Here is a 22,713-nt window from a genome sequence, read left to right on the forward strand (position 1 = left end):
AAGGACAAAAATACTGACAAGGTCAAGAAAAAAATGAAAGAAAGAACAAACGATGCAAAAAGAAAATGACACTGAGGTCTTGGTTTAATACATATGTATTCCAGGTTGATGGTTGATTTCATTAGCAAATCTCATTGTTATGCAATGTCTGTTCTTCTGCAGCAAAATGAATATTGTATTCTCACAGGCTCTGGGTGTATCTATTATGTTGCAATAAATGAAAATATATATATTTGTAGCTTCCTTTGGTTTACTCTTTCCAGTTTGCTTTTTAGGAAAAGAAAGAAAATCAAATTATATTCTTTCTTTTATTGTTAAATTTGTTCAAAAGCTTTTCAATTTATATGATGATAGATGTTTCCTACTTTTGTTCTTTGAGGTAAACAATTATAAGGTGGTTAATAATGTAACCATTTTAATTATCCTATAACTTTTTAAATGACTAGAATATGATCTTGATTGACTTAAGATGCTAATCAATATGAGTTTCTTAAGCATATGCTTTCTAACATATTTTTAAATGTTAAGAGTGCTGGGGCGCCTGGGTGGCTCAGTCGTTAAGCATCTGCCTTCGGCTCAGGTCATGATCCCAGGGTCCTGGGATCCAGCCCCGCATCAGGCTCCCTGCTCCGTGGGAAGCCTGCTTCTCCCTCTCCCACTCCCCCTGCTTGTGTTCCCTCTCTCGCTGTCTCTCTCTCTCTCTCTGTCAAATAAATTTTTTTAAAATGTTAAGAGTGCTTTTCCTTATTGCAAGAAAAATGTTAAGCAAGTGTACATATTATGTCAAATGTAAATACTGCTACCTTTTGCAATAGCAAAAATTGTACATTGAAATTACTATACTTAGACTGAATTTTCATAAAATAGGAAATTCAGAAATAACAAATTTTGGTGGCTACACATTGGAAAAGTTCATTTAATAAGGGAGTAGGCTGCATGACTCTTTGAGTTACATATATGAGTTCAAATATGGATCAAACTATATTGGACACAGTCGTTATTCAATTTTGTTCATTTTAGGTCTGACACTTATATAAAATCTGTTTGGTTTTTGGTAGTGTTCTTAAAAGTTGTTCTTACAGTTAAAATTCTTTTGACCATCTTGAAAGTAGAAAAGCCTAAGGTTTGATTTAATATGGGTTGATTCGATACACCATTTAGAAATTATCTGTATAGGGACGCCTCAGTCATTTAGGCGTCTGACTTTGGATTTTGGCTCAGGTCATGATCTCAGGGTTGTGAGATTGAGCCCCACATTGGGCTATGTTCTGGGCATGGAGCTTGCTTAAGATTCTCTCCCTCCCTCTCCCTCTGCCCCTCTGTACCACCCCGTCCCACCGCTCTCTCTCAAAAAGAAAAAAGAAAAAAGAAATTACCTGTATGGTAAAAATTGGCATCTGGCTCACTCGATGCAATCCTAATAAATATCCTGTTCATGTTGAACAAACATGAACTGTAATAAATATGTACAGCAGTTTATTAATGCATAAGTTAATTTGTACTTATGGTGTTTGCATTTTATGATTCACAGTGAGTAATATAAAATGAGGAATTTCAAAATCTAGTAAGGCAGATCCCTAAAATAATTAGAGAATAATATAGAGCTAAATCAGGTAGAGAAAGAAGGTTTTATGGGCCCAAACAGGATCTGAGAGAGGAGCATTCTGAAAGTGATAAGATCTAAACTGCTAATGAGATGGAGAAGCAATGGGAAACAGAACATAAATTTGGCATCTTTGGGAGAGAGAAAAGCAACCCACCCAGCTACAATGGAAGATAGGATTTGCTCCTACTTATTCCACATGTGAAAATCAGGTTGTAGCGTTGTTAAATTTTAGTAGTAGTATTCAGTCCGCATGTATGGTATATTGAGAGGCTACCATTGCCAACCTTGTTTTTCTTGTATAATAAAATGAGAGAGATTCTATTTGTGGTAATTTTACAACTCTCTTTTCCCCCCACCAATAACATAAAAAACAAATGCTATAAAACTATGCAAAGATTCATGCTCTAAAATGAATCCAAATTGGTGCAGACTGAATGAGAACATAGGAATCTAAGTCAGATTTTTTTTTTTTTTACCATAGTTAGAAATACCAAACTGAAGAGGAATAAAAGTCATCATAGATCGGGTTTTCAGGTTGTTGGATCGAGCAGGATTATAGAAAGTCTAACAAAGAAGAGAGGAATTGTTTTAAGTGAAAAAGAGAAGTTCCCTTTGAAGTGTCTAGACTTCCCTAACTACCAGTGTCTTCTCTTTCATCTGCTCGGGAACCACTGTTATAGCTTGCATGCCCATTTTTACTTACTCATCCAGCAGAAGAACCTGAATTTAGAAAATGAAGTATGAATTTGGAATATGAAAGTGGACTGTGAATTTAACAAAAGATCCCGGGATTGTTAGTGTTTGTTTAAAAACCCAGATTAAATAAATTACAGAAGCTCTCCTAGGAGGATGGCTTATTTTCTGGGTAACTTTTCATTAGTTATGACCCCAGCTTGCACTGAGGAAGTGTTAAAAGAAATTTTCATATGAAATTTGTTATTTAATTTCTGTAAAGATGCTGTTGAAAAAATTATTGCATTGTCCAGTGTTACATTATTGAAAAGTATAAAAGAAATTTCTCCCAGTTCTGAGTACTAGGAAAAGCTTTGGTGCTTGTTTGTAATACATCTTACAGAGAATTAAAATTTTGTGATTTCTTTTTTTTTTTTTTTAAGATTTTTATTTATTTGAGATAGAGCAAGAGTGAGCAAGAGAAAGAGCACGAGCAGGGTGGGGGAGTGGTGGGTAGGGGCAGAGGGAGAGGGAGAAGGAGGCTCTCCACTGAGCAGGGAGCCCGACAAGGGGCTCAGTCCCAGGAACCTGGGATCATGACCTGAGCCGAAGGCAGACGCTTAACCGACAGAGCCACCCAGAGGCCCCTAAAATTTAGTAATTTGGTCTTGTTTCCCACTTTACTTTTATTGCTAGGAAGCTCAGAGCTGAACCATTTACATCTAAGACAAGGCCTTATGATAGATGTTTCTGTGTTTCAAGTTTACCTTGTGTTTCATCTTTCTTCCTTCCCCTTATTTTCTCTTTATTCATATTAATTTATATTTTGAAAGCATCTGTTCTGCTATTCATATTTCTCTAAGTCACATTAAATTCTTTTGGAATAAAATGGGCTATAAATAACTCTGTAAAGCGTATTTATTGCCAGCAGAAGACAAGCAATAAAAGCAGGAACCTTTCTTCCTCCTTGTGTCCCCTCCGTCTCCCCTGCCCCCTCTCTTCTTTTTGTATGAATTTCTTAAGTCGTGGATGACTAATCTCCTCTGTGGTTTCTTAGACTTGCCAGGGGCAGGGGAATCCCTTCTGAAGCTTTTTGCCAGTACAGAGCTACCAGGTATAGGTCATAGTCCTGGGTGTGCCCAGTCCAAGAGTTCCTGACTTGAGAGAACAAGTAGGGCTGAATTTCATCCTAGAGGAAGAAAAGGTGTCTTTTTCTCATATGCGACCTCAGAGGGGGTCTTTTTCTAACTCACAGGGTACCACATATATTACCCTGGTTTTTGGCCCAGCCCTTCCAGCTGAATTATAAACTAATACCAAAACTCGCTGATTGTTGATAAAAGCCACCTTGAATGAAACAAAATTTCAAATTTATTGTCTTTACCTCTATATTTTTATTTCATTATCCTCTAAATTTGACGTATTATAGGAAACTAAGATAGTCATGGATCTTTGAAATAACTGAAATAATAATTTTCCAATTTAAAATTTAGGTTTTTTTTTAGTATATGAATCACAGTCAAAGCTACATATTTAGTAAAATTATATTTAAAAAAAAATTTTTTTTTAAGATTTTATTTATTTGACAGAGAGAGAACACAAGCAGGGGGTGCGGCAGGCAGAGGGAGAAGCAGGCTCCCCGCTGAGCAGGGAGCCCGATGCGGGGCTCAATCCCAGGACCCTGAGATCATGACCTGAGCAGAAGGCAGCCACTTAACAACTGAGCCACCCAGGTGCCCCTATTTTAAATTTTCTATAAAGGAAATAAGGGCTTTGTTTTGCATTCCAGGTAACTATAGAATATTTGAATTATTTCATTTGACCAAGAAATTCAGCTGGAACTGAACTGGAACTGGAACTCCGTATTCATAGTTTTCTGAAAACTTGCTGTCTATTTCATGGCATTGTAGTAAAGATGGTGATTAGCGACTTGTGTTAATGTTTAATACTGAATACACACTCCTTTTAAATGACACATAATGTTTGTAATGAGGCCTATTCTGAGATTCTGTTCTCTTGGCACAGTTTTCTCTACTTGGGTGTTCTTTTTGTTGTTATTAATTTAATTGTCACTTTGTTTTGTTTTCTATTTCAGTACATTAGAATTTTATTTCACAAATAGAGTAAATATGATTTAAGTAATGAAATTTAATGCCTTGATATGATTATATTGTAAGAGGGTCGTTAAAAGCTCTTTGATTTAAAATTAAAGCATGTTATGTTCCTAATAAGACATAGATACATGGCCTTAGTATATATAGAATTAAGATAAATTCAGTTTTGTAGATTAAGAAAAAATATCCTAAATATTTTTAAAGTAGTGAATTAGTTTATCATTTTGACTGAGTATGTGTGTTTGTTTTATACCTTTAGTTAATTTAACCAAACTCTCATTCAACTATACTACAAATTTCAGAGAGGAAAAAACAGCAGTTTTGGGGGAAAAAACTGAGGACAAGAAAACTTAGTCTTCAAACTAACAATATTTTTTAAAAGATGCTCACAAGTAAATATGTTCAGTTTTATTTTCTTTTTGAAATGTGAATTTTAAAGGATGCTGGGAATAGCTTCAAGTTTTGTAAACTTTTCGATTCGTATAACTGAGATTTTTTTTCCGAAGACTGCCACATAAATTATAAAGCAATATTTTTGCAGGAGCTTGCTCTGATAAAAATAGGCTTATACTTTGACTAAAATTTAATTTTGGCCTTTAATTATAACTCAGAAACTTCTTTTATCTACTTTCCTGAAGCAGTTGAAATTTAAACACTTTTCCTTATATTTAGCAGGTTTTAGAACAGTTATTCTTAGTTGTTTTTTTATATATATATCTTATTAGCATTGCCTCGTTTTTTACAATTTACTTGCCAGGAGTAATTTTTAAAACCTACTTAAACAGATTCATTTTCAAGCATTCCTTATTATAAACTGTGTGCCTATACATGTCAGGAATAAACGCTCCTTAAAAAAGGGAAGAAAGAACTCTTTATTGTCTGTTTTGACGTTAATAAAATGAAGAAAAGAACGATTACTTGAGACATCAACCTTACCTGGCTTAGTTTTGTCACGTGAGCATTCACGTTTACTGGTGATCTAAGTGCTCCACCTGCCTTTCAGTTTGTTTACCAGGAAATCAAGATGTGTAAACTGCAGGAAGTACTATTTGACCCTCTCCGACAGTATCTCATTACAATAATTGCTAATCTCTGAATAAGACAGCCATGTTTTGTGAGTAACTGAGAGAGAGAGGTTGTGTTAGGTAGATTTTAGGTGTTTCAACAAATAGAGCATTGTAAATGCTTACTTGGATTATGTTTTCATGATAGCTTTTGATAAAAGACATGTGGTGACCTTTGGGGTCAGCCAAGCTAGGACACAATAGTAGGTATTCTTTCATTCCTTTTAACTGAAAAATATCACGGCTTGTTGTTTTGGAGTGCTGTCACTGCTCTGAATCGAAAGGATAATGGCTACTTCCTGATTAAACCCACTCTCCACAGTAAGCTGTTAATGTTATACTGTATGTCTTTTTCTCTTGTAAATGCAATAGTATTTGGTGTTTTCTTTACTTTTTATCATTGTCTTTTCATAGATAATTCTGTTCTAAATATATCCTGAAGTTTAAGTTTACAATTAGAGTAGAAACTACTGTTTTAAGTTTGGAGAATTTCTTTTAATGCAAAGTATTTCTGTTTGGTAGCAACCATCTCATATACTCATTGTAGATTTTGGTTAAAGAAATTGGCCTTTAAAAAAGACACTGAAATGATAAATTATATTAAACTGTCACTTTCTTGGCACTCTAAGGGAAAAATTTAAGTTATTTAAAAAAAATAACTTATGCGGTAAATCAGATTAATTTTTTCAGGGAATATTTGGATAAAGTAATTTTGGTTTTGTTTAATAAATATCACAAATCTACGTTTGTCATAATTATTGTTGATAATTGTTTTAATTATCAAATTAAATTATTGTTCTTAAATTCGTTAAGAGATCCTTGTGATGTAAAAACAGTATTAAGCACTCGGAATATAAGAAGGGAATAATGAGCTTCTTAGTTTTAATCCTAAAGCTGGCAGTCACTCCATCTGTGGTCTTGGGACAATCATTTAAACTGCTTTACCTCTGTTTTCTTGTCTACTGTCCATATGAGTGTTAAGTAAAATGTGTATGTTTGTTTCTTTATGTTAGTATAAACTATAAAGAAAATTAGTTTTCACAAGTATTTTATAAAATGGAGAACTGACTCTGGAGATAAAGTAGGAAAACATTTAGGAGTCACAGTAGACAGGGAAATAATAGAAAAATTATTTCTATTATAAAACAATAGAAAAACTATTTTTATTATAAAATAAGAGAAAACAGGGTTTAAAATAAACACTACGTAATTGGCTTTTTAATTTGGACAGAATTGTTAGTTTTGCTCAGTTCTTAATATAACATTACCAAAAGATGATACTTATTGTTGGATACATGACTGAAATGAAAAGTGAAAAGCTTGCAGGTGATTTAGTAAAGAGTCACAAATGTACTTAAATCTTTTTCTCAAAAGTCTTATTTCTGGAAATAAGATTATTCAGAGCAGAGGGAAGAATGTGTGTATATATATGAAAGGCCTATAAATGTAGTTCATCTAAATAGTAAGATGTTTGATTTTTAAATTCTAGTATTAGGTATCTTGGCCATATAAAAGAAAACATATTATGAAATTATTAAACATTGAAGGCAGTTACCAAAGATAGTTTTAGAACCTAATATCCAGAAATATTTAAAAATATTCTGGGAATAATGTAAATATAATTTTACTTTTACTGAGAGAGTTAAGGTACCTTCTTTTGCAAAATGCTTATCAAAATTATTTTAGGTAACAATTCTTAATATAAATCATTGGTGCTTTTTAGGAGATTCTAAAGACTAGTGAATATTTTAGTTTAGTCAAGTTATTGAAGTAGGACTTACAGTAGTGGCTCTATTTAATTTGTAATAACAAAAAAAATTTGTAATAACGAATAATAGATGTCAATTACTGACTGCTTAATATATAATAATCACTGGGCCTAATTCTCTTGTCTGAGATACAAACTTTTACCTTTACCCTTTTACAGTTGTTTGGGGCTGGGCCTGAGAATTAAATTAAAAAGTGTAGATCAACAGGAGAAAAGCATACAAATTTATATAAAGAAGTTTTGTGTGACATAGGAGTCTGCATAAGGAATGAACACCCAAAGAAATGGCAAAACCTACTTGTTTTATATTAAGTTGAACAAAGAGAGGCAGTTGTGGGAAAGTGACTATGTGCAGAGGCTAAAGGGAGAGAATTATTTTTAACAAAGTCTGTGTAGAATTATCTCAGCCTCAACTTTTTGTCCTTGATGATAAGAATGTTGCTTTCCTTCTGATATAGGAGGACATCTTTCATAGAGGAATGACATTTTTTGCTTTTAAGCAAAAGAAGGAAGGTCAGAATGTTTTCCTTATATTTGCTGTTTTTCAAGTGCCTTTAACTCAAAATAGTCAATATGCTAGAGTGACACATTCTGAATCCTTCACTATTACCTGCATTTTATATTTGGGATAATCACATGAGATTCAGATACCATCGTTACTCCTCTATTTTTACTGATAAGGAAATAGTTGTAGGGAACTTAAATAATTTCAACAGTGTTCTTATAAGTGCCAGACCCAGACCAATCACACTAACAGAATCCAGAATCCAGAACTCAGTCTTCAGTGTCATGCCTTTAAGCTTTGTGTTTATATTTTGGAGATAATAAAGGTGCTTACACCTTGATGTAGATAGTTTTATTTTTTTCATCAATTTATTAAATAATGCCGAGTACTTACTAGGTGTCAGGCACTCTAAGGAAGTACCAGCACTACTAATGGAAAGTAAAATAAAATTCCTTGTTTCAAGAAATTTACAGTTTAGTTGAAAAGACAGAAAATTAACAGGCTATTTAGTACAGTTGATAACTGATATAATGGTGGTCAGTGCAGGATGCTAAAGGCAACAAAGGAAGTATCTAATGTATTCTTTTATTCACATTTTTATTTGCATTTTTGGTGCTATTCTAGGTACATGGGATATATCAGTGAATAAAACTTTTCAAAGCTCTCTGCTCTTGTGGAATGTATAGTGGGGCTGCGGATAAACAATAAGCATGATAAATAAAGTATATAGCACATTTGAAGTTGGCAAGTTTTATGGAAGATAGAAAAAGTAGAGCAGAATAAGAAGGCTATGGTGGTGATGGGTTGCAGAGGTTGAGGAAGGATTTATAGAAAAGGTGATATTTGAGCAAAGACCAAGGAATTGGTCAGCTATGTGGAATTCTTTGGGAAGAGCCTTCCAGGCAGAGGGCTTGAGGCAGGGGCTCAGAGTGTTCAGAGTAGTGGACCGTGTGACTGGAGCAGAGTGAGGGAGGAGGGAGGGTAGACAAGATATTGACAGAGGTAATTGGTGGAAGAGTCAGATCATGTACGGCTTTACAGACCTCTATAGTGACTTCAGGGAGCCATTGCAGGGCTATCAGTAAATCTGGCTTGTACCTTAATTTAAAAAAAATTTTTTTTTAAGAATTTATTTATTTGAGAGAGAGAAAGAGCACGAGCGGGGGTAGGGACAGAGAGAGGGAAACAAGCAGACTTCCCACTGAGCAGGGAGCCCGATGTGGGGCTCAACCCCAGGACCCCGAGATCATGACCTGAGCTGAAGGCAGACGCTTAACCGACTGAGCCACCCAGGCGCCCCTGGCTTGTACTTTTAAAGGATCACTCCAGTTGCTGTTTTGAGAATAGACTATACAGGGAGGCATTGACCACTAGTTAGAAGGTTCATAGAGTAATCTAAGTGACTGAAGTTTGACAGCAGTCAAATTCTGATGTTTTTAAGGTACAACCAAAGAAGTCTTTTGGTGGATTGGATGTGGGATATGAGAGAAAGAGAAGACAAAATGACTCTAAGGTTTTGGCTGAGAAACTGGGAAGGATGGTTTTGCCATTGGCTGTGAGATAGGGAAGGTATTTAGATGGAGCAACTTTGGGATAGAAATGGGCCATCAGGACTTTGGTTTTGGATGTGGTAGATTTTTTTTTTTTTTAAGATTTTATTTATTTATTTATTTGAGAGAGAGAATGAGAGACAGAGAGCATGAGAGGGAAGAGGGTCAGAGGGGGAAGCAGACTCCCCACCGAGCAGGGAGCCTGATGCGGGACTCGATCCCGGGACTCCAGGATCATGACCTGAGCCGAAGGCAGTCGCCCAACCAACTGAGCCACCCAGGCGCCCCGGATGTGGTAGATTTTTAAGTGTCTAGTAGATATGCAAGTGGAGATTGTGAGAAGGCTTTCCAGAGGAGATACCATCTAAATTGAGGCTGAAAAATGAATTCAACTTACCTGGTCAAAGAGGTGCCTTATGATGAGATTCAAGAGCATTCTTTATACACTTAAATGAATCTTAGCATTTTCTACTTTAACTACAGAGTAACATCTAAACATCTAAAAAGTTTATAGTATTTTTAAAAGTAATAAAATTGCTTATTTCAAAGAACAATTTATTCTAGTAGTTTAATTTTCAGAATATTTCAGTATCTATTATATTAATGAGTTTGAGTTGTACTGGGTGCTATTACAAATGTTGATTCTCACCATAGTGACATAAAATAAATATGATTCCCATTTTACACCTGGAGAAATTGACTCTGAGGGAGATTAAAATTGCCTGAGGTCATTGATATATTAAGTGATGGGTCTGTATTCAAATCTAAATCTTTAGATTTCATTGCCTATGCTCATTATTTTAAAAGTATATGATATATTAAACTTTGTAAAACTTTAAACTTTTGTTTAAGGTCTCAGGGAGTTGTCTTTTTTTGTTATCCTTATTGCAACATAGTGATACCCTTGAGACATAAGGCTTATAGCTTCTCCATCATAGAGTTAAGCTGTTTGTTGGGGTTTTTTTGAATGTCTGCACAACTTTCGGTACAGTTACCTATTACAGACAGTCCCTCCACTCTTAGCTGTATCCCCATGCCTAGTGCTTAATACGTGCTTAGAGAATTACACCTGCCATCATCATCATCTTTATGCCTGTGACCTTGGAAATCACAATCCAAGCTTGTTGGAGTCATGTGTAAATTATAAAACCTCAGAGATTAAGGGCATGAGGACTTTTTAATTAATAAAGAATGAGTTTAACTCATGTATTTATCTGATGGAAACCCATTTTTGTTTCTTTCCCCTTATTGGCTATTTTCTGGGGAAGTGAATTTGATAAATAAATTTGATAAATTTCTAGTCAGCTGTGTTTCTGACTAGAAGAGCAATATTCTCTGAGATGTCAGTGGATATTTTCAATGTAAAAGTGAATATAAGTCATTCTGCTTCAGTAGGGAATAGAAACATAGTTGTTCATTGAAACAGATTTACTTTTGAGGTAATGATGCTATACTTTAAAACTTACACATTTGCTCTTAGATCGAAATATAATTTATATAATGTATGGTATGTTTTTAAAAACACACTGAAGAGAAGGTCATTTAGACATCCTGCAGGAAAGAAATATTTTAACAAAAGCATTTTACACACTTTTATTTTTATTTTTTTTAAAGATTTTATTTATTTATTAGAGAGCGAGAGAGAGAGAGAGATCACAAGTAGGCAGACAGGCAGGCAGGCAGAGGCAGAGGGAGAGGGAGAAGTAGGCTCCCTGCTGAGCTCGGAGCCCAATGCGGGGCTCTATCCCACAATGCTGGGATCATGACCTGAGCCAAAGGCAGACGCTTAAGCGACTGAGCCACCCAGGTGCTCTGCATTTTGCACATTTTTAAAAGTACCAGGTCATGACCTGAGCTGAAGGCAGAAGCTTAATGGACTGGGCCACCCAGGTGCCCCACATATAGTTTTCTTAAAAGGAAAAGAGAAAAAGGAAACATGTATGTGTAAAAAGCCCCTCTTAAAGTTAATTTTAATAAAATAATTAAGTCTTCTGGTTGCATGTAATTCCAATTTTGCAGTAATATTTTATAGAATATGGTCATTAAATTTCTGTTTCTCCATTCCTAAGAATCTATTGTGAAAGGATAAGTATGGCCATTTCCACAAGTAATTAGTGTAACTTTAGTGTAATTCTACCCAATGTTCAGATATTTTTTTAGTTGCCTTTTTCACATTATAAAGTAAAATCATTCTTACTTCTATCTAACTGGAAAATACACACAATATACCTTTAAGCCAAAAGACAGGCTTATTTCACTGGCTGGATAAGGTCATATAACCCAGGAAATGGGAAGCAATATTGGAATAGGGAAACTTTTTGACCTAATTACAAACATCCCTAGGAAGGATATAAAATATAACAAGCACATAAACAATAATTAATTACACTTGTGGATTCAATATGGAAATAGTAATAACAGATATAATTGGTCACCTTAATAAGAATATTGTTTAGGACATCAGAGAAGTAATTTCTGGAAATAAAAGGAAGACTAATCAGAAGCTTCCTTTAAATTTCTCATCAAAGATGGGGGCACCTGGATGGCTCAGTTGGTTAAGTGTCCAACGCTTGACTTTGGCTCAGGTCATGGTCTCAGGGTCATGAGATCAAGCCCCAGTGTGGGCTCTAGGCTCAGCAGGGAGTCTGTATGAGATTCTCTCTCTCCTCCCCACACCCCCACCCCCCCAAACCCGCTTACTGAGTCTTTCCACACATAAGTAGGAACTAAGAATGAGATTATGGGGTCTCTTAAGTCATCAACAAAGGTTAAACTTGGAGAAGGCTTTTGAGGAATAAAGTTTCCACTTGGTTAAAACCAAAAAGATAATACTTGAACATAGAATTGTGGTTGATTTAAATACTTTGAATAAGCTACTGAAAATTAAATAATTAGATAAAATATTTTAAACGTTGTGACATTGCTAAGCTGATAAGAAAGTAAAGAATTTAAAAGGATCAAAAACTAAGTGAAGCAGAAAATTTAAAGAGGAGGATTAGAAGGCACTATTGTTAAAATGTCCATAGTATTCAAAGTGGTCTTTAGATTCAGTGTAATCGCTATCAAAATCTCAATGGCATTTTTTACAGAAATTGAAAAAAACAATTCTAAAATTCATATGAATGAATTAAATTTATTAAGATCACAAAGAGCCAAATCAATCTGTAGAAAGAAGAACAAAGCTAGAGGCATCACACGTCCTGATTTCAAAATATGAGGTGAATGGATAAAGCTACAGTAATCAAAACAGTATAGTACTGGAATAAAGATAAACATATAGACCAATGAAACAGAATAGAGAGCCTAGAAATAAATCCATGCATATATAGTTAACTGATCTTTGAAGAGGGTGCTAAGAGAACACAATAAGGCAAAGCTAGTCTGTTCAGTAAGTGGTAATGGGAAAACTGCATATCCGTATGCAAAAGAATGAAATTGGACCCTTATTTTACACTATACACAAAAATCAACCAAAATGGATTAAAGACTTAAATGTAAGACCTGAGGTTGTAAAACTCCCAGAATAAAACTTAGGGGAAAAACTTCATAACATTGGTCTTGGCAATGATTATTACAGATATGTCACCAAAAGCATAGGCAACAAAAACAAAAATAAGTGAGTAAGAGTACATCAAGCTAAGAATCTTCTGGACAGCAAAGGAAATAGCAGAGTGAAAAGGCAATAAAGGGAATGGGAGAAAATACTTGTAAACCACATATCTGATAACGAGTTAATCTTTAAAATATATAGCTGACCCTTGAACAACATAGGTTTGAGGTGTGTGGGTCCATTTACACATGGATTTTTTTTTCAATAAATACAGTGCAGCATTGTAAATGTATGTTTTCTTCCTAATGATTTTCTTCCTAATATTTTCTTTTCTCTTGCTTTAAGACTACAGTATATAATACATATCCAAAATGTTTGTTAATCAACTATATTATTGATAAAGCTTTTGGTCAACAGTAGGCTATTAGTAGTTAAGTTTTTGGGGAGTAAAAAGTTATACACAGATTTTTGGCTGTTGGGGGGTGGTCAGTGCCCCTAACTCCCATGTTGTTCAAAGGTCAACTGTATAAGGAACTCTTACAATTCAATAGTAAAAAACTAGTAACTAATAACCTGATTTAAAAATGGACTAAGGACTTGAACAGACAGTACTCCAAACAAGACATGCAAACAGCCAACACTTATATGAAAAGATGCCCAGCATCACTAATCAGAGAAATGCAAAGCAAATCCACAAAAAGATATCCCTCCACACCTTTCAGGATGGCTATTATGAAAAAATAAAAGACAAGTGTTCTCTAAGATGTGAGGAATTTGGAACCCTTGCACACTGTAGGAATGTAAAATGATGCAGCCACTATGGAAAATAGTATAGAGGTTCCTCAAGAAATTAAAAATAGAATTACCATATGCTCTGGCAATCCCACTTCTGGGTATTTATCCAAAAGAATTCAAATCAGGGTCTTGAAGACATATTACTGCTCCTATGGTTCATTCGACACTATTCACAATAACCAAGATGTGGAAATATCCTAAATGTTCATCAACTGATGAATGGATAAAGAAAATAATTATATGAATATAATGGAATATGGTTCAGCCTTAAAAAGAAGAAAATTCTGATGTATAAGACAACATAGATGAAACTTGAGAACATTATGCTAAATGAAGTAAGTCACAGACAGATGCTGCATGATCCCATTTAAATAAGGTATCTAAAATAGTCAAATTTATAGAATCAAAGAGTGGAATGATTGTTTCCAGGAAGTGGCAGGAAGAAGAAATGGGGAGCTACTAATCAATGGGTGTAAAGTTTCAGTTAAGCAAGGTCAATAAGCTATAGAGATCTGCTATACAGCATCATACTGATAGTCAACAGTAATGTAGTATACACTTAAAAAATTTGTGAAGAAGGCAGATTTCAGGGGTGCCTGGTTGGCTCTGTCTGTAGAGCAGTCGACTCTTGATCTCAGGGCCATGAGTTCAAGCCCCATATTGGGCGTGAAGCCTCCTTAATTAAAAAAAAAAAAAAGGTGGATTTCATATTAAGCATTCTTATGACAATAAAATAAAAATTAAAAAAATTTAAAGAGGGTAAAAAAATCAGCTTTCATTTCAAGATATCTGCTGAAACTAGTGATTGGAATGTATTTTTAGGCCATGTAATCATCCATAGTAGAAATCAAATGTATCTTGCTATTATTTCTATTTCAAAATATCTCTACTTCCAGTTAGAAACAGTATGGTCCCTTTTGAACCTCACTTTTTCAAGTTTTTGGCCAAGTTTTTGGCTTTTTTTTAAAGATTTTCTTTGAGAGAGAGAATGAGAGAGAGGGAGAAGGAGGGTACATGAGCAGGGGGGAGGGGCAGAGGGAGAGAGAGAAGCAGACTCCCCACTGAGCAGGGAGCCCTGATACAGGGCTGGATCTCAAGACCCTGGGATTATGACTTCAGCTGAAGGCAAACTCTTAACTGACTGAGCCACCCAGGCGCCCCTTAAGTTTCTTTTTAAAAGCATTCGTACCTTTAGGGACACCTGGGTGGTTCAGTCGGTTAAGCGTCTGCCTTCTGCTCAGGTCATGATCCCAGGGTTCTGGGATCGAGTTTCACATCAGGCTCCTTGCTCAGTGGAGAGCCTACTTCTCCCTCTGCCTGACGCTTCCCCTGCTTGTGCTCTCTTGCTCTCTCTCTCTCTGACAAATAAATAAATAAATAAATAAAATAAGTTAATAAATAAATAAAGTAAAATAAATAAATAAAATCTTTAAAAAAACCTTAAAAAATAAAAGTATTTGTATCTTTAGTATAACTGTTATCTTTGTCCCTTTTCATTTTTCTTTTTTAAATTATTATTCAATTTAGAAGATTACTTATCACATGGTAGGAAGCATAAGTGAATCCTAGATCTAATTTGATTCCCGGTATGTTAGTGTACTGATATACTGATATACTGGATGGAGTGGTGTTTAAGGTGTGTTTGTGCCAACACTGGCCTTTTCCAATACATCTATCACCAGATGTGGACGAGTGTCTTTGTTTGCCTGTTGTTCTTCCCAGATCTTCCTTTTTATCTTCTAAGATTGTCCAGAATTTCTTTTACCTCCTTACTCTATTGTAGTGAATTTCATTACTGAGTCAGCATTGATCTGTTGCCTAATAAATTTTCTCTAGATTTCATAGCAGATTTCTCCAGGTTTTGGATTTCTTCAATATCTCAGGCTACATTTTGGAAGCAAACCTCTGTGTTTGTTGTTGTTGTTGTTGTTTGTTTGCTTGTTTGTTTTGTCCTTGGAAACATCGAGATCTCCTTTGCGGCCATCCAGATTTTCTTTGATGGCCATCTACCATCTTTCAGAAGGTCCTCTTTTCTTATTATTCCAAACTCTATTTGAGGGTCTCATGAATCTTTAATTTTTTATTGCTATAGTTTAGTTACCTTATTATGGACACCACTACTTCTCTGTTGGCTCATCCTGCGAGGTATTATACCTGATATCGAGCAGGTGGCTTGTGTGTGAGTGATGGATTGTCATTCCTACTAATAGTGCCAATTGTTGGACTCTTAGCTCTTTGGATATTTTTTCTTAATAGTTAGATTCTTTCACTTACCTCATTATTTTTTCCTTTCCTTTTCTTTTTCTTATCCTCCTTATACCCTAGGACACAAATTACTGAGGGTGGGATGGACTCAGTAGTCTCATTTATCTTTGACCCCAAAAGGAAAATATTCAGGATATCAAAAATTGGGAAAAGGAGAGCAAGACATTGGTGGTAATGATGTTTTCCTTGCTAGCCCTGTATTATAATAGATCTACAGTTTCTGAAAGGCAGGCCCTCTTTTCTAAGCTGTAGCCTAAATATTAAAAGTATTCTTCAAGGTTTGGGGTGTTTCTTCAACCAGGCCTACTTGTTTTTTTGTGTGGGTTTATTGCCCAAGTACCAGGAGATTTCTTCATCTAATAATAGCTAATAGAAATCTACATCATTCCTCTCTGAAAGCTTTTCTACAGTCTTTATTTCCTAAGTAGGATCAGTTTGTTCTAATCTGTTTATTTTATTAATCATTCCTTAGACATGATATTAAAGCTGAACTCTGTGGATATTCAGGTATCCAGTGTGTCATATTACAATTCACATATCCTGAATAGCTGGGACAATAGGTTCCATTGCTATGCCCACTTCTGCTCTCATCATGCTGGCTCCCTCCTTTTGGGGTCAAAGATAAATAATTGAGAGTACTGAGTCCATTTCCACCCTCAGTAATGTAGAGACTCAAGAAGTGATAGATAAGGGTTACCTGGTAAGGGATTCATGGCTGGCTGGAGAGCCTTACCCAGGTAGTCACATGTTCTCGTAGAAACTTTTTGGGAGGTGTGGCAATCCTTTTATCCCTCCTTCCTTTCAGTATGCCTACTGTATATGTAAACCTTGGTTTAAACAATCTACTTACAGCAGCCCTTATAAAAGTTCTTTGGGAAGAGACAGAAGACACTTGGAAAGTAGAGATATTTGGTTCAGATTTCTCTGTCCGTGTTATGGTAGGAGGATGACTGAGAGTTCTCACACCTGCCCTTATTACCAACCACCCTGAAGGCTCACTTGGACACTTGGACACAATGTAGACACTCTGTAATATACAGTTAGTTTGTGCATCTGTAACCTATTCAGATCCTTCATTAACAATTGTTTTTCAAGTTGTTGGTTATCAGTTCTAGTGTATAAAAGCTCTTTTTACATTTATCTGCTATTACTTGTATGAATTTGTCTCTATATTTTATTAATTTTCCCACCTAGCTTTTGGACCTTAAGATTAATTCTATTTTCTTCCCATTCTCTCGTGGGATCTTCTCATCTAGGCTGTCTATGTATTTTCCTACTCTTCTTGTACTCGTCTTAATCCCTCCTACTACCTCAGTCTAGCAGATCTTTTTTTTTCTTTTCATTTTAGTCTTACAGCATCCTTAATATGATATACCAGGCCAACAGTTCAGTGAGCACTAGTTGATTATTATTTTCATTTGAACCTTGAAATTGATAGAATTTAGCAAGGTTGAACTGAAGCTTTTTAAAACACTATGGCAATCAATTACAACTCTGGTTCCCCATTAAAATCTCCTAGAGAGCTTTCCAAAACTGTTAATGCAAAGCTCCCATCCCCAGAGACTCTGATATAACTGGTCTGAAGTTGGGCCTTGACATAAGTACAAATATTTTTAAGATCCCCAGGTGTTTCTAATATAGAGTTGAGAACTATTACATTAAAGGAAGTCTAGATAAAACTCAAGTAGCAAAGAATTCATTTAATAGTAAATATTTGAAAACCTAGTAAGTAAAGGTACTGTGCTAGAATTCTCTTCTACTGTGAAATAAATCATACGCTTGTTTGTTTCACTAGATTCTAACTTAAGATTTTTATTGGTCAAATTTTCTCAAAGTGGATGAGTACTTCCATTTGTAGTGGGCTTACTACTTTTATCTGAAGATATATTGTCTAAGTCATTTTTTAAAAAATTTATTTATTTGACAGAGAGCACAAGTAGGCAGAGCAGTAGGCAGAGGGAGAGGGAGAAGCAGGCTCTTCACTGAGCAGGGAGCCCGACGCGGGGCTCGATCCCAGGACCCTGGGATCATGACCTGAGCCAAAGGCAGACGCATAACCGACTGAGCCACCCAGGCGCCCCTGTCTAAGTCATTTTTATAATGTTACTCCTGTCCATCAATATTCAAAGTAAATTGACTGTAATTATATAGTAAACATGTAGCTTTGTAAATCAAGTTCTATTTACTATGGCAGATTTTGAAACATAATTGTTTTCTGCATCTTTGTTTAAAATATGTGCTACCTATACAGATTGAATAGCAGAAAACCAAATTAGTTCATGAGAAACTTTGTTAGAGGAATGTTCTGGACCTTCACTTTTATGTATTTGTGGATAATATTTCATATTTATATAAAAATTATTTTGCTCTGTAAGCAGAGTGGAATCTCATTTATCTGTCTTCAGTGGGACTCTAATGTATGTCTTAACAGAGAGATGTTTAATATGAGACTCATAAACCTAGTGTGACTGAACAGACCTCAGGATCTTGCTATGTTTTAAGTAAAATAAAATTAGCTAATACAAGGGAACTAGTAACCCTAACTCCTTTCCTGTAATGAATTTGAGAAGTTTGATATAAATACTGGAAAAGAGTTGATTGGCACAAATAGATCACTAGAATGGCAAGTTAAATTTTTAGGTTTCAACAGTTTATTAAAATGAAAAGAAGGGACACCTGGGTGGCTCAGATGGTTAAGCCTTTGACTCAGGCGGTGATCTCCAGGTCCTGGCATCGAGCCCTGCGTTGGACTCCCAGCCCAGCAAGGAGTCTGCTTCTCCCTCACCCTCTGCCTCTCCCCGTTCTTGTCCTCTCTCTGTCTCTCTCTCTGTCTCTCTCTCTCTCTCAAGTGAATAAAGTCTTTTTTTAAAAATGAAAAGAGGGGCATCTGGGTGGCTCAGTCGTTAGGCATCTGCCTTTGGCTCAGGTTGTGATCCCGGGGTCCTGGGATTGAACCCTGCATCGGGCTCCCTGCTCCGCGGGAAGCCTGCTTCTCCCTCTCCCACTCCCCCTGCTTGTGTTCCTGCTCTTGCGCACGCTCTCTCTCTCTCTGTCAAATAAATAAATAAAATATTTTTTTTTAAAAATGAAAAGAAGAAGCCTAAGTACCAACAAAGGATCTGTACTTTGAATTTTACGAGTTAGGTTTTTTGAATGATAGGATAAATGTACTAATCAAGAGTAATGCTTTTGCTTTATCAAGTTCATAGTGTATTTAAAAGAAGTTAAAGTATAAAACATTGGTTTATTTTATTCAATTTACTTAACTAGTTTGTAAAAATTTTTTGAAGAGATTTTCTGATTTACTCTCTAATGTTCATGACTTTTTGGAATTAAATAGGCCCCCAGTTTGTCAATCCTTTTGGATATCTGTTCATTTATTCATTCAACAAAGATTCATTGAGCATATTCTATATGCTAGGACTGTTCTATGACTCTGAAGATACCGTAGTGAACATTATATAGTCAACAATCTTGTGAGGGAGTCAGACAATAAATAGAAAAATAAAATATAGAGTAGATGGTATATTTTAGATGGATAAAATATATTTTAGATTATAATAAGTGCTAAAGAGAAGTGGTATTGGTGATGTGGTGGTGATTTTTAAATAAAGTGGCCAGGAAAGGCCTCATGAAGAAGGCAATGTTAGGACATTTGACCATTTTGAACTAAACTTGCAGGAGAAGGTTTAAAAAAAAAGCATTACTAATGTCTTTTCAAAAGAAGAGTCCCAAGCACATGGGAAAACTATAGTTAGAGACGTTAAATTAAATTGCCCAGTGTCAGATGCTATTAATTAGTACCATAGCTGGAAGTGCCACCTTACTCCAAGTGCTCTTCCTTGTTATTTTGCTCTTTTATTTGGGGATCTGAAGATGAGATGTGGTTGGTTATTATATATGTTATCGTTACACTTTTCTGCTATTTATTGAGAAGATCTATAATCAGCTAAAATAATTACAGTTTTTTAGATGGATAAGAAAGCATAAACAATGATAAAACTTTTGCTTATAAGTATAGAATTACAGAAGACCAATAAGGATCATATTGAATAAGTTGATATTCATACTTAGAACAGGGGCTGCTTCTACGTAAGGTTGAAGTAACTTTTTTCTACTATAATGGTAGTGGGATTGGGTTAACTGATCAAAGATTTGGAATACAGGATAAAGACTATTTTGTACTAACTTTAACAAGGATATGGGGACTGTCCAACAGAGCAGCCAGAAACCTTGGAGTTAGCCTAGGGCATTAAAATAGTTATCAAGGGAATCCAGGGTCTTACACAAACAATAAATGGAACCATCAAATTAAAAAAATGAGGAAGAATGAAAAGTTGATAGAAGTGACAGAACCAGAATAGACTCAAATAGAAACAGGAGAGTGGGTTCAAAATTAAGATCATGATTGACAAGTATATGTCTAACTGTCCCTCTTAGAGGTTCTTAATATTTGTTATTGAGTTTGGAGTGATAGATTGAAGGAAATGTGTAGACCTTGCTGGCTAACATTTTTCCACTTCAGAAATTGAAAATGGATAAGTAGTTTGTTTAGTTATTGACAAGTGTATTTATGAAGACTTAAAGTTATTTCTACATTAAAAAATTTATAAGAAATAGAGGTTTTTTTCTATGTCTTAAGTTTCTTTTTCATTTTTTAAACTGACAATTGGTAGTAAATGTTACCATACATATGATGCAGAGATACTGAAAGAATTTTAAGTAGGGAAGTGGCAGGATCAGATTTTTATATTAAAATGATTACTATTTTTGTAGTAGGATTATTATGGCTGTTTGGAGGCTGTGTGGAGGAGGATTGGGGAAAAGAGAAACAGACCTCTTAGAGAAGGCTATTGCAATGTTTTCAGTAAGAATTGATTTAGGATTGTAAGATAATAGTGGGAATAGAGAGAAGATATGTAGGAAGCAGAATCAGCAGAAGGGAATGAACAGTTTATGTGGCTTAGAATCTCAGGCTTATTTTTCTTTATCAAATCCCTCTATTATAAAAATCTAGCTAGTCACATGACCATTCGAATGAAGTTGTGGAACAAGTCTGATAAGTACTTAGGAACTCATAATCTTGGATAAACCTGTTCAGTTCCCAAACTGAATTAATATAGCGTTAGCAAGTTTATATTAATGTGTATACACACACACACAGATGCAAAATTAACTACAAGGTGAGTTCTTGAGAGGCTTTGATAACTGACACATGAAAGGTCATTCTGGGAACATTCTACATTCAATCTTGGATATAGAGGCTGAAATTGAGAATACTGACTTTAAAATTTCAGTAGAGAATGCATTAAGTCAAATAGCATCTTATCAACAAGAGATTTAAATAGTCTTTTTTTTAATTTAATACCAGCTTTATGGACATGTAATTCACATACCATACAATTCACCCATTTAAAGTATACAATTGAGTTTTTACTGTATTCACAGAGTCATGCAACCATTATCACAATCAACTAAAACATCTTTATCATCCCAAAAAGAAACTCAGTACTTATTAGCCGTAACTCTCCATTCTCCCCCAAACTTCCCACAGCCCAAGGCAACCACTAATCTACTTTCTGTCTCTACAGATTTGCCTTTTTTGAACATTTCATATAAACAGAATCATGCAATATGTGGTCATTTGTGACTGGCTTCTTTCACTTAGCATGATGCTTTCAAGGTTCTTCCATGTTATAGCATGTATCAATATTTCATTCCTTTCTATTGCTGGTTAATATTTCATTTTGTGGATATATTTTATTTATTTATCACTTGACAGTCATTTGGGTTATTTCCACATTCATACAGAAGTATTTATGTGGACATATGTTTTCCTTTTTCTTGGGTATATACTTAGGAAAAGAGTTGCTGGGTCATATGGTAACTGTTTAGCCTTTTGAGGAACCCAAGTATTCTTTTTTTTTTTTAATTTAAATTTTAGCTAGTTAATATGTAATACAATATTGGTTTCTGGAGTAGAATTCAGTGATTCATCACTTACATACCACACCCAGTGCTCATCACAAGTGCCGTCTTTAATACTCGTCACCCCACCCACCTCCCTCCATCAACTTAGTTTGTTCTCTATAGTTGAGAGTCTCTTATGATTTATTTCCCTCTCTTTTTATTTCCTTTCCTTCTTCCCATATGTTCATCTGTTTTCTTTCTTAAATTCCACATATGAGTGAGATCATATGGTATTTGTCTTTCTCTAACTTATTTCACTTAGCATAATATATTCTAGCTCCATCCACGTTGTTGCAAATAGCAAAATTTCATTTTTTGATGTCTGAGTAATATTCCATTGTATATATATACCACATCTTCTTTATTCATTCATCTGTCGATGGACATAGGGGCTCTCTCCATAGTTTGGCTATTGTTGATAATGCTGCTATAAACATCGGGGTACATAGTCCCCTTCAAATTTGTAATTTTGTATCCTTTGGGTAAATACCTATTAGTGCAATTGCTGGATTATAGGGTAGTTCTATTTTTAACTTTTGAGGAAGCTTCATACTGTTTTACCCGGTGGCTGCACCGTTTGCATTCCCGTCAACCATATAAGAGGATTCCCTTTTCGGGCGCCTGGGTGGCTCGGTTGGTTAAGCGACTGCCTTCGGCTCAGGTCATGATCCTGAAGTCCCGGGATCGAGTCCCGCATCGGGCTCCCTGCTCGGCAGGGAGTCTGCTTCTCCCTCTGACCCTCCCCCCTCTCATGTGTGCTCTCTCTCTCTCAAATAAATAAAATAAAATAAAATAAAAAAGAGGATTCCCTTTTCATCGCATCCTCGCCAACACCTGTTGTTTCTTGTGTTGTT

General features: G+C 35.3%; 1 protein-coding gene across 14 annotated transcripts in view; it reads left to right on the forward strand.

The window, feature by feature from the left end:
• The window catches only part of BAZ2B (bromodomain adjacent to zinc finger domain 2B), a 386,499-nt gene that overhangs the window by 196,117 nt on the left and 167,669 nt on the right, over positions 1 to 22,713 (forward strand). For 2 of the 14 annotated variants that reach the window (XM_035007949.1, XM_035007956.1), the window contains exon 1: positions 4,792 to 5,777. The exons of the other annotated variants lie outside the window; for them this stretch is intronic. The gene's annotated coding sequence lies outside the window, so the exon portion shown is untranslated. Of the gene's footprint in view, positions 1 to 4,791; positions 5,778 to 22,713 lie in introns of those variants that run through there. 14 annotated transcript variants of the gene reach the window in all.

Source organism: Mirounga leonina, unplaced genomic scaffold (assembly GCF_011800145.1).
Source record: "Mirounga leonina isolate KUSES-001 unplaced genomic scaffold, KU_Mleo_1.0 Mir_151, whole genome shotgun sequence".
Classification (NCBI taxonomy): Eukaryota; Metazoa; Chordata; class Mammalia; order Carnivora; family Phocidae; genus Mirounga; species Mirounga leonina.